Here is a 15,000-nt window from a genome sequence, read left to right as displayed (position 1 = left end):
TTTAGACGGTAGCAGACGCTCCACACTAGACACAGACATACAGTACAGACATACAGTGTACACACACACACACACACACACACACACACACACACACACACACACAGACAGACACACACACCAGGCACATGCACACATAGACATCCAAAGGGGCTTGAGCCCCTGCCCTTTTATCCGTCTGTAAAAAGTGCCCTTTCCAGACCATGAATGCCGTTTTCACTATGGTGAAAGAAATGCGAATGCCCTCCTTTCCATGCCATACCTGAGGGCGGCATTCAAGAGAATTGCCTCATCCAAACTCTCCTGAACTTGAACGCAGCATCTTATGTTGAAAGAATTGCCCTCACTGTGTGGAAATCCATGCTGTACTACGCCACATCTCCAGTATTGACTTGATTATGCTTAGTTGAGTGTGGTATCACACTCTGAACATAGCCGACCCTCCAAGCTCACAACGCGTGGAGGTCTGCTATGTTCGATATTTCTACCAAAAGGCCATTTTAGAAATGTCAGCCGCTGCCTCTCTAACATTCTCTGCACGTCCCTGACACACACACGCGCACACGCACACACACACACACGCACACGCACACACGCTCCCGGGCAGGTGTACTACTGATTGCGCTGTTGAGTGTTGACAAAACCCCCATGGCTACAGCAGCTCTGTTCCACTTGAAGTCCCATTATAGGCTACTCAGTTGCCGCGCTGACGTACTGTCGCGCTACGGGAATAACTGATCTACAAGCTCACAGTGCGACACGCTTGAAAATCTGCTATTTGCGGCACACAGGCGGCACCCTCGCGCGACTTAAGTGTAAATCTGTTGCTAATGACCATGCTAGCTCCTACATAACACCACACGGACAGCGTTGCTGAAAGATATAGAACTGTGTTTCATGTGCAGGGGTCGTCAATATGTCCGTACATGGACAAATGTGTCCGCGGCAAAGACTTGGCCTTGTCTGTGGCAAATTCGAGGTTTTCTGTTTTACACACCATATCGTTGTGGTCGGGTGGAAACCTCGTATCTCCAAGTTTCAAATGTGTACCTTCTTTCGCAAAGTAAAGCCCTGCTTCATCATACAAGGCCGTCGCACAAAAGTAGTGAAAACAGCAGATCTACAAGCACACAACGCCTCGCGGTGCGAGGCGTTGTGTGCTTGTAGATCGGTTGTTTTCACTAGTTTAAATCATTTTTAAAATGATAAATGCAAAACAAACGGTTTTGGACATACAAGGTTTCCACCCGACAACGACGATATGTTATGTTCATATTTTGATCAAACACCCAATTACTGTTCTTCAGAATATGTATGACACTGATTTACTACGACAGTATAGCACTAGTGGTTCTCAAACGTTTTATTTGCAAGGACCACCACCACGCTGAGAGTGTACAAATGGAACCAAAGTCATTTTGCACACTCTCAAGAGTTACAGACCTGCTATGGTCATTCAGGGCTGTCTTCTCATTTTGTACGGTACATGGCAAAAATGGGATTTTTCGACAAAACATTACCACCACAAAGCTGGCATGGTGGATGTGCATAATATCTCTGCATACATTGGGCCTGGGCTCTTCCCTGCAGACAGGATTACGCGCATGGCTGCGTCTCACAGACAGGTTAATCCTTTATAACAAGACGCCTACCTTTTCTACTGACGTGTTCCTACTGTCTTACAACCACCCATCATCCATGTCACTGTCAACCTGCCCACCACATTACAACCTTAAACTATTCTTTACTCTGATCTCGCACATGTAAGTCTCTCTGGATAGGAGTGTCTGCTAAGTGCCTACATTATACATGCATATTGTAGGCTGTCACACAGTAGTATGAGTTGACAGACTGGGTGGACAGTTTGCGTTCTGTATTTTGTATCTGTGACTCTACTGTGTTATACAACCGATTTAATGTAATATTTATTAGCATATCGTCGTTGTCGGGTGAAAAGCTTGTACTGTATATCCCAAACCCTTCGTTTTGCATTTATCATCTATACTATAATTTTGCGAATGTCTGAGTGAGTGAGTGAGTGTCTGTCTGTCTGTCTGTCTGAAACAGCGTTTCTCCTCAGTGGCTGGAGCAATTGATCTGAAATCGCATCACCATCAGCATATGAACACACCTGACATAACTGTGAAGCCCGTTTGTCACTTTCACAAATCATATACTGTATATTCACATTTTTAGGGTGTATCTATATTAGCCTACAGTACCTTTTGTGACCACACATGTTAAGGGAGGGGCGCTGTTGTTCAGGCCATGCACAATCACACACAAACCCACACATACACACACACACACACACACACGGGGGGGGGGGGGTGGTGAGTGTGTGTGTGTGTGTGCAGGCGGGCAGGCGGGCGGGCGGGCGGGGGGGGGGGGGGGGGGGGGGGGGGGGGGTTCTGGCCCTGTTACAGATGATGCTCCTACATATTAGCATGCAAGCACCAGTTAAAGTTACTTTCCATCCCTCATATACTGTGTGCACAGTGCACATCCCATAACCCACACACTGCACATCATTTCGGAGCTCATATCTTTGAACGGGTAAGGGCTAGTTTAAAAAATGATTCAAACTAGTGAAAACAGACGATCTACAAGCACACAACGCCTCGCACCGCGAGGCGTTGTGTGCTTGTAGATCTGCTGTTTTCACTACTTTTGTGCGACGGCCTTGTATGATGAAGCAGGACTTTACTTTGCGAAAGAACGTTACACAATTGAAACTTGGAGATACAAGGTTTCCACCCGACAACAACGATATGCTGCTATTGTGCTAAGCTGTTATGACAACTAACTGTTTCTGTTCTTTTTTTTTAAATAGATAAATATCATAAACAACCCGGTCAATGTAATCATAAAGTCGAGAACCAGTGTGTTACGCAACAGTATAACAACAATATGAATCTTTTAACGTTGGCTTCTGTCTGAGAGCTTCTTGCGAGACACCTTTTTTGGGTCACAACTTGAAGTAAACATTGCGGCAGACTATCACCCAATGCAGTGGACACAATGACATAATGTTGAGCTATACACTGAAGAATGGCATAGCAATATTAACTCCCATGCATGTCTGTGCTGCAGGTTATGCAGTCGGTGCTAAGTGGTTAGTGAGTGTTTTTCTATATGTGTGTCAACACAGGCCTACCGTTGTTTCCTTTGGACCATGGTTACATCAGCCCCATGAACGCCCCCACAGTAAACCTCACACATATCAAACCTATACCTTTGAGGGGAAAGTAATAGAGAAGCCTATAAAGTTTAATGATACCATCACTTTGGACCCGCTCTCTGTTTCTGTTTTGGTTCTCTGCTATGATGCAGTAAACGGGACAATTCTATCATGGAAGCGGCTGTTTCCTGTTCTGGTCATAGAAATATATTATAGCCCGTGGCTCCGCGCAGGCCACTCAGTGGAACGTTATACAAGAGTGAACATAGTCCTCCCTCATATAGAGAACCATTGTCTATATGAAAATTCCATTGATCGCCAATGTCCGAGAGGATAAGTTGGCCGACGCTAGATTAAATTGACCACTATTACATCAATGAGGGATGCTTGGCCAATGTGCATACTGTACGTCCCAGTGGCATATTGTTGTATACATGATTAAATTATGTAGTCTACAAGCCTATGAATGAATCGCCTTCAATCCTGGGCTGTAGTACTGTACGTACAATATGGAAATGAAATCCCCACAGCAGATCAAAAGCTATAGATCTCATGTTTAAAAGGGCATGTCATTTATAACACTTGCTACAGTCACATCACATATGTTGGCTTACTGCTCTGTGCTCATCGCACAGAACTGTGGTTTTATGTTAAGTCCCTGACCCCATGCATGTTACATTATGTGCACAGTAAGTAGCTAAAGATATATATGTTTGCCTTATGGCTAGAGGCGTAATAGACTTGACTGATAGTCGGTTGCACATTGTGTCGCGCATCTCAAGAAAACGCACATGACACGTTGTGAGCTTCTAGATCTGCTATTTGCACAGTTATTACTAGTAAGACGCCTCAGAGCACTGGCCAGATGGCCAAGAATTGGCACGATGAGTTCGCATGTCAATATATATCGGACCAGTTACCCATATATGGAGACCCCTGGTACCCAATACCATATATGGAGATCTATGTACTGTATATGGAGATATGCTGTGAGAGCCCAAACATGCTTGCTCAGTTATTCGTTGTGTGAAAGTCCTATGATGTCTATGACATCTGACATCATATCCTTTTATGCCCATACATGGAGATCCCTGTCTGTAGAACCAGCCGTTAGTGTGGTATGTGGCCGATGTGGCCTCCATACATGGGCATTCCCATATGAAGTCCTGTTAGATATGGACTTAATATTGATGACATCAGGGAACTCCATATATGTGCATAAAGGGATTGTTAGTGTGACACCACAGTGAAGCCAGAGCATGATGTCAGAGCGGTAAACCCATTCTGTTAAGAGTGGTTACCCTGACATCACAGTGATGTCAGAGCGGTAAACCCATAGAACCACAGTGTCAGCGTTATAGGCAGATATACAACATGCGGACAAGCTGTGACCGTTCACATACTAAACTTGCGACCTACGGTTGCAATAAATCAGGGTTTAATTGTTCGGTTACACTTGCTATATTGTAGGTGCTGAAGATGGCAGCCTAGATAGACAAGCTAACTCTACACAAGCTATAGAGAGACAGGTCATCAGCGCTAGGTTCTATGTTATTGAGGATGTAGTCGCTGAGCTGCGGACGGAGACCGCACCATTTTTCATCATAATGATTCAGACAACATGAATGTGAGCCAATGCCCCACTCATTAAACCATCAGGAAAGCTATTGACCATAGGAGCAAAATGGCTGCAGAGTGAATATGGTCAATTATCCTCCATGTTTGCTGAGTTAAACACACATGCACGCACACACACACGCACGCACACAAACACACACACATACAGATGCATAGACACAAAATGCCTCAGACACACAGATACTATAGGGCACACTGACACAAACAGTCATACACCCACACAGAAGCCTAAGCATATATCAGTAACACATTGTTGTATGTGTGTGTTTGCATGGCCTGTGTGTGTGTGTGTGTGTGTGTGTGTGTGTGTGTGTGTGTGTGTGTGTGTGTGTGTGTGTGTGTGTGTGTGTGTGTGTGCGCGCGCGCATGCACGCACACCATTTTGCTGTACAACAGATCTCATTGTCTCCAGAGGTTAGCTCTCTGGCGCATCAATAGCCATTGTTTGTCGCGCGTTCCTGACCACAAACTCTCTTTCACCGACGACACATTAGCTAATCCTGTGACAAACCAATCGGCTAATGCAATTGCCAAGGAATGGTATCGGTTAATGATGATCATAACGGCGACGAGGACAGTGACAACAATAGCATCGCCTATGGTTTACGAAAACATGAACGAGGAGGACTGACGCGCGCTTCCCTGCTGACGCCACAAGCCAACATGACCTCGCTATAGCAGAAATTCCCAGTGAATAAATAAGTTGTGTATCGTCGCTGTTGGGCAGAAACCTCGTATCTCCAAATGTTTCAAATGTGTATGTTTTCTTGTGAATTAAAAGTCCTACTTCATCATACAAAAGTGTCACACGAAACCAGTGAAAATAGCAGATCCACAAGCACACAACGTCCCGCGGCGCGAGGCGTTGTGTGCTTGTAGATCGGCTGTTTTCACTGTTTTAAATCCTTTTTAAAATGGTAATACGAAAGAAACGGTTTCGGACATACAAGGTTTCCGACCGACAGCAAAGATATCCACGAGAAGTGCACATCAATCCTTTATGAGGCCTCCCCACCCCTGTGTGCGTGTGTGTGTGTGTGTGTGTGTGTGTGTGTGTGTGTGTGTGTGTGTGTGCGTGCGTGCGCGTGTGCGTGTGCGTGTGTGTGTGTGTGTGTGTGTGTGTGTGTGTGTGTGTGTGTTCCTCCTGAGCTAGGGCGTTGTGCTGTGTGGTATAGCCTCAGCCCTTGTCCTTGGCCTGGCCTGCGGTCATTTCTCTGGACCTCGCTGTCTCTCTCAGCTCTAGTCTCTCTCCACCAACAAGGGAAGTGCCGTTGTCAAGGAAACCATGTTTACTCTGAGATGTATAGCTGTGTGTCACAGGAGAGGAATAGTGGATAGACTGGCTGGCAGCTCCTGCTCCTGCTCTGCGTGTGTGTGTGTGTGTGTGTGTGTGTGTGTGTGTGTGTGTGTGTGTGTGTGTCGTGTGTGTGTGTGTGTGTGTGTGTGTGTGTGTGTGTGTGTGTGTGTGTGTGTGTGTGTGTGCGTGTGCGTGTGTGTGTGTATGCGCACTCACATGGATGCGTGCGCGTGTACGGGTGTGCGTGTTTGAGAGTGAGACAGAGAGATAGTGTGCTGTTGTCTGTAAATCTGTGGATTAGTGTGTATGCATGCTCGCATGTGTATGTATGGGGGTCAGGGAGGGCATTATTGGCATGCGATATTGCAAACACATGGAACCGCAGCGTGCTCTGCTCTCTCTCTCTCTCCCACTCCCGGCAGCACCAGTTGCAGCAGCAGTTTGAGGCCTTTCGGTGTTGCATTACCTCCAACGCCCTCCAACCGTGATGACCTGTCTCAGCACACTGTCACCCTGACTCCACCTCTGTCAATATGCTGAAACCACTGCTTTGCTGAACAACGCCAAAGCCAGGGGAGATTTAAAAACGGCGGCTTCTTTCTCTGCAGTCAGGCTGAAAATAGAAGCTATACGGGCTTTTGTATGGCAAGGCCGGCTAGCTCTACTTTTGTTGAGGGATGAAACAATACCGGCTATTATACCTTTTATGTTAACTTAACGTACAATGACCCTGTAAGGGGGCTCCACTTCATTGTACGATGAATAGTGAAAATAGCCGATGTGGAGCTGATCTGTGATTGTCAGTATGTTTGAACATTTCTGCCTATAATGACAGGCTCAAAATAGGTATGCCAGTTTTAAAGTGATTGAAATAAAAACTTTACAAAGATATATCTTTTAATGTTACTTTTATGAGATTCACTTTGATGTAAACTTATGCTGCATCCACAGAGACCCGTTTTCCATTTGCCGTTTGGTCGGATACGACACTTATCCGACACATTCCCACAGCAGCGTGTTGTTAAAGCTAGGGCTAATAATGCATGATTCAGTCATTCCTCAGGAAGCCTTATCATAGCTGTGAACCACACCCTCTTTCTTGTTGTCTCGGAGCAGGGCTGTAGCAGTTAGTCACAATGACAACTCTGAGACCAGCCCAGGATTAGTTAGCTAGCTATAGCAGCCTCCGCAGGGCTGTAACTTTCCGTTGGCCGTGGCCTGTGTGCCTTCAAAACAAAACCCCTCTCTATGTTCAAGGATACCTCATAATATCTGTGCATCATTCATCACCGTCAAACCGAGAGAGAGAAGGTTCTGGCCAAGTGCCTTCGCAATAGCAGGCAAAGGGTGGATTCAGACCACGCTGTCTTTATTAGCGAGTCGTTGCGAAAAGCAAGCGGATAGTGACTCATAACCCAGAAAGCAAAAGTCATGCGGTCCTGTGCTTCATGTCAGAATTTGTTTTTGTGCCGTTGAGGCGTATACGCAGAGATCCATGGTGTCAGATGACCATGATGAGCTGAAGGCAATGCTCTGTCGACGTGCTTTCCTCTGCTCCCTGACGCGTCATGTTCCTGCCACATGGTCCACAGAAATCACAGTCTCTCTCTCTCTCTCTCCTTTCCTCTCCCTTCCTCCCTCTGTCTGTCTGCCTGTCTCTCTCTCTCTCTCTCTCTCTCCACCTTCCCCTATCTCTCCGTTCATTCCTTCTTTCTGACTCCATTTCACCATCTTCTTGCCACATGGTCAGAAGAAAAACGGCGTCTTTCTCTAGAAACAGCTCCCGTTCAGTCGGTCTGTCCCCTTGCTCTGATCTCTCTGTCTGCCTCTCTCCACGTATCTCTCTGTCTCTCTCTCTCTCTGTCTCTCTCTACCTATGTCTCTATCTATTCCTCTATCTCTATCTGTCTTGTCATCCTCTAGCAGTCTTATTGACCTTGCACCAACTTGTTAGACCTTGGAGACTGAAGGAGTGTGCTGCTGCTGCTGCTCCTGCTGCTGCTAAGGATGCTGGGAGAGTGGGAGAAAGAGAGAGAGAGAGAGAGTGCTTGCCAGACAGACAGTCATATTGAGGGCACAAGGATGGGGGTTGAGTGGGGTGGAGGAGGGAGAGCTTCGAGGGAGGGTGGAACGAACTGGAAAGTTTGGGGCGGCAACGCTGCTGCCTCCAGGGGAAGACAACAAAGTAAAAAAAAAAAAAAAAAACAGACCAGACCGATCATGTATGAATAAAAGTAATCTCTTTGAAAATGTACATAATGGGATGGATGCCTTGGAGACAGAAGGCAGAGACAGTTGAAGTCAAATTAGATGAAGGGAGCGGCTTCCTGACATGCAAAGGCCAGTGCGATGAATAAATCAATAGGGGAAGAAGGATCCACGTCCCCGCGTCCATACATGATGTATCCTAATGGGGGCCCATTATTGCTCTGAAGATGCCCTCGCGCTGCGGCTGAGCCATTTCTGCCCACCAGTAGCACACACCTGCTCTGCTGGCTTAAAGCACTGGCTTTTTTCCCTCCATCTACACCAAATCTCTTTGCCAAAGATAGCCGTTCTACTTGTAGATGGGCTATTTTTGGCTAATGTTCCCTCCCTGAATATGGATGATGCAGGGGGTTCAAGTGTAAAAACCATGGCAACAGATTAGACTGTCAGCTAGAACAGTGGTTCTCAACCTGTTGGTCGGGACCCCTAGGGGGGGTCGCCAAATTATTTCGGGGGGTCCCCAGATGATTAGCTTAATGTGCAACGTTGTTTTCTCACTCAACAGTAAACAAACCAGCATAAAGTTTAAGTGTATAGAGGATATGTGCACATTTCTAAAGTGACAATGTAAGGACTTTGTAATACCTCTAAAATGACAAATTAAACATTGGCCAAATTGTCAAATATTAGAGGCTGAAATTTCACAATAGAACCGTGTTATACAAAATGTCATGCCTCAACTCTTAGTGCTCATCAGGGTGAGGGGGTCCCCAGTTCAAATATGATTATTTTGGTACTGAGCTAGAACACAAGAAGTAGGAAAGGTGTGTGTGTGTGTGTGTGGGGGGGGGGGGGCTCTTCTAGGTAATGTCTCACCTAGACACAGGATCCGACACACGGTGGTGTCATTCAGCAAAGTAGCTTATCTGCAAGTATATACAATGCGTTGAAACACTCCCCCCGTTGAATTGGATTGAGTATTTCTGGGACGATATCTGCCGTAGAGGGGAAAAAAGGATAAGGCCTAGTATAGACCCCTGGGGGCCTCTGGTCAACAAAGTATTTAGGGTTTAATTGGTTAAAATGAATAAAATGTCATTATTTCTTTATAATCTGTTAAATTAATTAATAAGATGAACTATTGCAGCCCTATTTCATTACTATATTTGGTATATTTGGGCAGTGTGAGAGGTGCACACATCCACCAGCCTTATGAGAGTAGCTTATGGCAATAAACACATTTCAGCAACATGATATGAGGTTGAAACCACAAGTCATGGGACTCATATAGGTCTACACAGAAGGGTTTTAGACCATAGGCAGACATGACGTGTTCATCTCAGCCGATGAACAGGGGAGCTCAGACGCACGTCTGGAGTAACACAAGCAAACATCGCTATCGGTCTGTGTTTGCTAACCCTGCTCCAAAATGAAATGTCCACAACAAGGAGCACTTGACACCCGCTCTACTTCGAAATGCTTCTTCTGCCGTGAAGATGAGAAGCTGTCAAGGAAAATGACCACAGTAATGGTTTAATTACTTTGAAATCGGTTTAGAGAAATGTGATAATCCGTGGAAAAAAATGAATAACTTTATTTTACTGTGTTTATATATAGAAGAAGATGTACACAATGGTTCCATAGTGTTATGTCTGTGCAAGTGTTTTGGGGGTGGGGCTTTTCTGAGCCTTTTATTTGACAGAGAGAGACTGGAAAATTGGGAGAGAGTATAGGAGAGTGAAATGGTCCTGTGGCCAGGAATCGAACCAAGGACTTAAAAAAATAAAAAATAAAATAAGCATTTGTTTATTATTTCCTATGTCTTTCCTATGAAACCGTTCAGGATAGATAGTTAAGTAGTAGACCAAGCGGAGCTTGTTTGTGGATCTGCTGCGTTAGATGTTTTTGCGTGACACCGTAGTGCGATCGAGCAGGGTGTTGGAGAAAGGACGGAGAAACACAAAAAGGTATAACGTGGAGATAAGAGCTTTCTGCCCGACAGCAACGATATGCTGATTGGCCTAGTTTCCCCTCTGTGATACAGAAATAATACGGTGTGTGTTGGTGCGTGCGTGCGTAAGCGAGCGAGCGCACAAGGACACATGCACGCGTGCCTGCTTAAGTGTCAGCTCTTATCATTCTAAAGGTCATTTCAAGCGGTACAGCTGCTACATACTAGGGGGTTCTTCTCTGGGTCACACCAGGTAAACCTATAGGTCCATCTGTCTCTCTCTCTCTCTCTCTCTCTCTCTCTCTCTCTCGCTCTGCCTAAACATATATAGTATACCCTCCACCAGGGGTGTCGCACCAAATTCTGGGCCCTGAGTACAAGGCTTCACTGCGTCATGTTGTGCTTTAACTATTGAAAATGAGCAGATATACAAGCTTACAGCGTGGCACCGAGTGCAGCGATGCGAGCTTGTAGATCTGCTATTTTTGAGATTTGTTTCTATGTCAGTGGTGCTCAAATTGTTTCATGTGAAGGACCCTCAAAATGATATGTATTTGGTTACAGACCCCCATCTCAAAATATTTCGTTCCAGGGACCCCCCAGAAGCAAAATTTGAGTTACAAATGTTCGCTTAAAAAACACATATATTCAAAGATTTGCACAAATTTTCACAACTTTTCAAAAGCAGCAGATCTACAAGCTCGCAGTGCCGCAATGTGAGCTTATCTGCCCTCACCTTGGGCCCTAGTAACTCAGTCCCACTCCCCCCCCCCCCCCCTTGTGACGCCCCTGCCCTCCAGGCTGCTGCTGGGTCATCATGCTGGGGGCTGGGCTGCTTGCTGCAGGGCGATACGGTGTTGCATTCAGTATTGGGTTGTGGTGCATAGCGTAGCGCTGCCCAAGGCACACTTGGTGTTCTAGGAAAGCACTGTCTCTGGAGAGGGTGTGGTTTACCCTGGCCTTGTGATAAGAGAGAGAGAGAGAGAGAGAGGGGGCCCCCCTGGGACCCGAAACGTTCAAATTCACCCTCGCCAAACCCAATATCTTCACTGGTTGTGTACTGTACGGTACGTACACTACCACAGTACGACACGCTGGGTGAGAAATGTACGTGCTGTGCTGTCTATACCGTACCTTCCTCTCTCTCCCCCGGCGTGAACTCGTCTGTGAATTATTTAAGGGTGTTGAAATGAAGGTGGAATAGTAAATATGATAACATATTGTACTGTATATTTATTGCATTGGAAGTTCACTTGCCTTTTTGCGTCAATGGCGTAATCTAACAGATTAAGTGGAGGTATGCACAAACATTATGGTTGATGTCTAACCGTGTTAACCTTGGCATCTCTATTTTGGGCAATTTTTTTTGAAAATGAGAAACATCAGCAGATCTACAAGCACGGCGGCTATATAGACTTACGACTCAAAGTTGCTATGTGAAGATGTGGAAGGACACAAAGGAGTGTACGCAGGTTTAGACATACCAGTGGCGTCAGTTCAGAAAAGGCTAAAGTATGGCAACATGACTGGTGTCTTGCAAGCGCACCTTCGCGCGCGTGCAAGATACCAGTCATGTTGCCATACCTTAGCAACAGGCATGATACATTCATTTTAAGAAGTACATTCTATTTTTTCTCCCGTTTCTACGGTTTCTTGGGCTGGATATGGCAGCCTGGAATGGTTGTTCAAGTGCAGCTGACCTACGGAACCTGGGAATATACAATTTTGTCAAGATGGGGAGAATAAAAGTGTGGAGAATAGAATACAATTATAATACCTTGTTAAAGTGACCATTTTGTTAAATTTTGCATTTGTGGTTATTTTAATGTAATTTTACAACATAATAACCAGCGCAGATAGACAAAGAGACATTCGTGGATTTATATTTAAAAGTCACTTTTATAATCCCCCCCCCTGGAACCAGGGTATGGCAGCTGCATACCCCTGCCATACCCAATTGACTCCCCTGCAGTGTACGTGCAGAAGAGTACAGTTGCAAATACAGTGTATTCCTTCATGTGAGGATAGAGGACTTAAAGTTTCACTGAGGACAGATATATATATTTACACACGCAGAGACCTTTCCATACCTCAGTGTATATGCATATGAGGTGCTCTGGTAACGGTATAACGCAGCACTAGTCCACCACCACGGAGTCCATAGGCAGGGGCGTCACAAGGGGTAGGAGAGTGGGACTGAGTTACTAGGGCCCAAGGTGGTGGAGGGGCCTTCATTATTTTATACCTTTAGCTATTGAAAAATAGCAGATATACAAGCTCACAGCGCGGCACCGAGCTGCGAGCTTGTAGATCTGCTATTTTTTTAAAGTCGTGAAAATGTGTGCAAATCTTTGAATATATGTATTTTTTAAGCGAACATTTGTAACTCAAATTTTGCTTCTGGGTGGGTCCCTGCCTGGTACTCAATATTTTGAGATGGGGGTCCGTGGCCAAATACATACCATTTTGGGGGTCCTTCACATGGAAAAGTTTGAGCTCCACTGACATCGAAACATAGGTTTTTCAAAAAACCTTAGAAGTATTTGAAACATTCAAAGATTTTCATGATTTTTCAAAAAATAGCAGATCTACAAGCTCGCAGCGCGGCACTCGGTGCCGCGCTGTGAGCTTGTATATCTGCTATTTTTCAATAGTTAAAGCACAGGGGCCCCACGGTGACTCCTTGTACCCAGGGCCCAACATTTGGTGCGACACCCCTGTCAGGGGAGGGAAGCCCCGCGGGGAGGGGGATCTTTGTCACCGGCACCGCTTATAATTCTACGGTTGAGGACGGTGCCTGTCAGCGGGGAATGTTGAACGGAGTAGGAGTAGGGTGGAGGTGATGGGGGGCACCTCCTGGTGGGGGCAGCTGAGACAGTGAGGTGCAACAGCAGTGGCAAGCAATGGGAGGAATTAATTGGCATAATGAATGAATAAATTCATTGCTGCCCGTAACCATCAAAAGTGCCCAAATCATTGAGGTGTTTAAGTCTCTTCCTCAAGACTCATTTGTTTTCAATGGCCTTTGATCACTGAGGCTATTGTACGAGTTTTATTTCAACTGTGTTTTTAGTACCGTCTTCATTGTTTTAAATGTGCTATATACAGGTAAATACACTTGATTTGATTTGATTTGATAAATTGGGATAAAACAATGATTGCTAAACTTTAAATTAAAAAGGTATATGGGATATTCAAAAAAGAAAAAAGAAGGATTTTTCATTTACTGCCTATACTTCTCAAATAAAAGACAAAAAAGCAAGGTCACGTTTCACCGTCAAAGGTATTACTTTGACAGTAACTTTTATTTGCCTGAAATGCCTGAAATAAATAAGGTTGTGAAAGAGGGAAAACGTTGCCATGAGATAGTGTGTATTACCGTCTGCTTTCAAGAAGCAGATAGTTGTCAAGAGCAACAAACGTGGTTTGTTTGGTCTTCCTCTCCTTCGGTTTCTCTATCTCTCTCACTTTCTCCTATCTCTCATTTACTTTCCTTCGCGTCTCTGTCTCTCTCTCTCTCTCTCTCTCTCTTCCTAGTGGCAGGCGAGGCAGGTCAACCTCTCCTTTGCTCCTCCCCCTTGCCCTCACCTGGCGCTAAGCCCAGAAATGTTGCTGCAACTCTGCGGCCTGTCATTGGTTCCCGCTCAGCACACACCGCTTCGTAAGAAGGGAAATGACAAACCCTCCCTCCTGCCCTGCCTCCACACTTCCCCCTTTACTTTCACTCTGCCTTCCTTTTCTCTCCGTCTGCCGTCCTCTCTCTCTCTCTCTCTCTCTCTCTCTCTCTCTCTCTCTGTCTCTCTCTCTCTCTTTTCTCCTCTAAATAGATTTGCCGTGGCCGGCTTTGCCATACTCGACTGTAAGTGATATGGGATTTGATTAGATTTTTCCTGCTTTGACCAAGCAAGTGGTGGAAAGCTGTGAATGGGCCACATTGTGCACTTGTGTGTCTCTGGCTGCTGCTGCGCGTGTGAGAGAGAGAGTGTGTGTGTTGGTGTGGCGTGGCGTGGCGTGTTGAGCGTGAGTGTGCGCGAGCGAGCGCGTGCATGCAATGTGTGTTTAGAGTGCAGGGCGGGTGAAAGTTTTATTTGTTTTAGCAGACACCCCTACATTGCTGACATTTTTAAATATTCTTCGTTCCCACAGCTTGCATAGCTCTGCCGCGATGGCATGAGCAGAACAGCTTAGAATACCGCAGCTAGGTCAGAGGGGAGCCCAGCACAACCATCAATCAGAAATGAATGGGAAGAAGAAATAAAACTGCATGAGTATTCTTTGAAAGGAGATATGACTGGGCTAATCTCTTCATTTCTCTGTTTGCCTCCATCTTTCATTCTCTCTCTCTCTCTCTCTCTCTCTCTCTCTCTCTCTCTCTCCTTCTGTCTTTCTATTTCTGGTCCTTTGCCTCTCTCTTCCTCGTTCTCTCTCTCTCTGTTTGTCTCTGTCCACTCCTCTCTCTTTCTCCTTCTCTCTCTCTCTCTCTCTCTCCCCAGAGGAAGTGCCTTCCCTGACGTTTGCTGCAGCTTTGACCTGCTTCTACAGCCCGAAGCTCCGCCCACTCCTGCCTGACCCGCCGGCTCCCCCAAAACCCCTGCCCCAGCCTGCCTCGCTCGCTTGCTGCCCACAGTAACACGGAGCGCAACAGGACAGCGACCACACCCTTCCCGCCGCGCGGCCAACGCCCAGACCCTGCTTGCCCCCGCTCATCTCCTCCAACCACCGCAC

At 46.0% G+C, this 15,000-nt stretch overlaps 1 protein-coding gene across 15 annotated transcripts in view; it reads left to right on the top strand.

Moving 5' to 3' along the window:
• The window catches only part of mbnl1 (muscleblind-like splicing regulator 1), a 93,910-nt gene that overhangs the window by 20,072 nt on the left and 58,838 nt on the right, over positions 1–15,000 (top strand). For 14 of the 15 annotated variants that reach the window (XM_080726411.1, XM_080726410.1, XM_080726409.1 and 11 more), the window contains one exon: positions 14,769–15,000. This exon is cut by the window's right edge and continues 891 nt beyond it. The gene's annotated coding sequence lies outside the window, so the exon portion shown is untranslated. Of the gene's footprint in view, positions 1–13,921; positions 14,135–14,768 lie in introns of those variants that run through there. The other variant, XM_080726413.1, reaches the window with a different exon arrangement.

The sequence above is a fragment of the Nannobrachium achirus genome, assembly GCF_963921795.1.
Source record: "Nannobrachium achirus genome assembly, chromosome: 5".
NCBI classification, from domain to species: domain Eukaryota; kingdom Metazoa; phylum Chordata; class Actinopteri; order Myctophiformes; family Myctophidae; genus Nannobrachium; species Nannobrachium achirus.
Note: the sequence above shows the minus strand (reverse complement) of the source record. Positions and strands in the feature narration are given on the sequence as shown.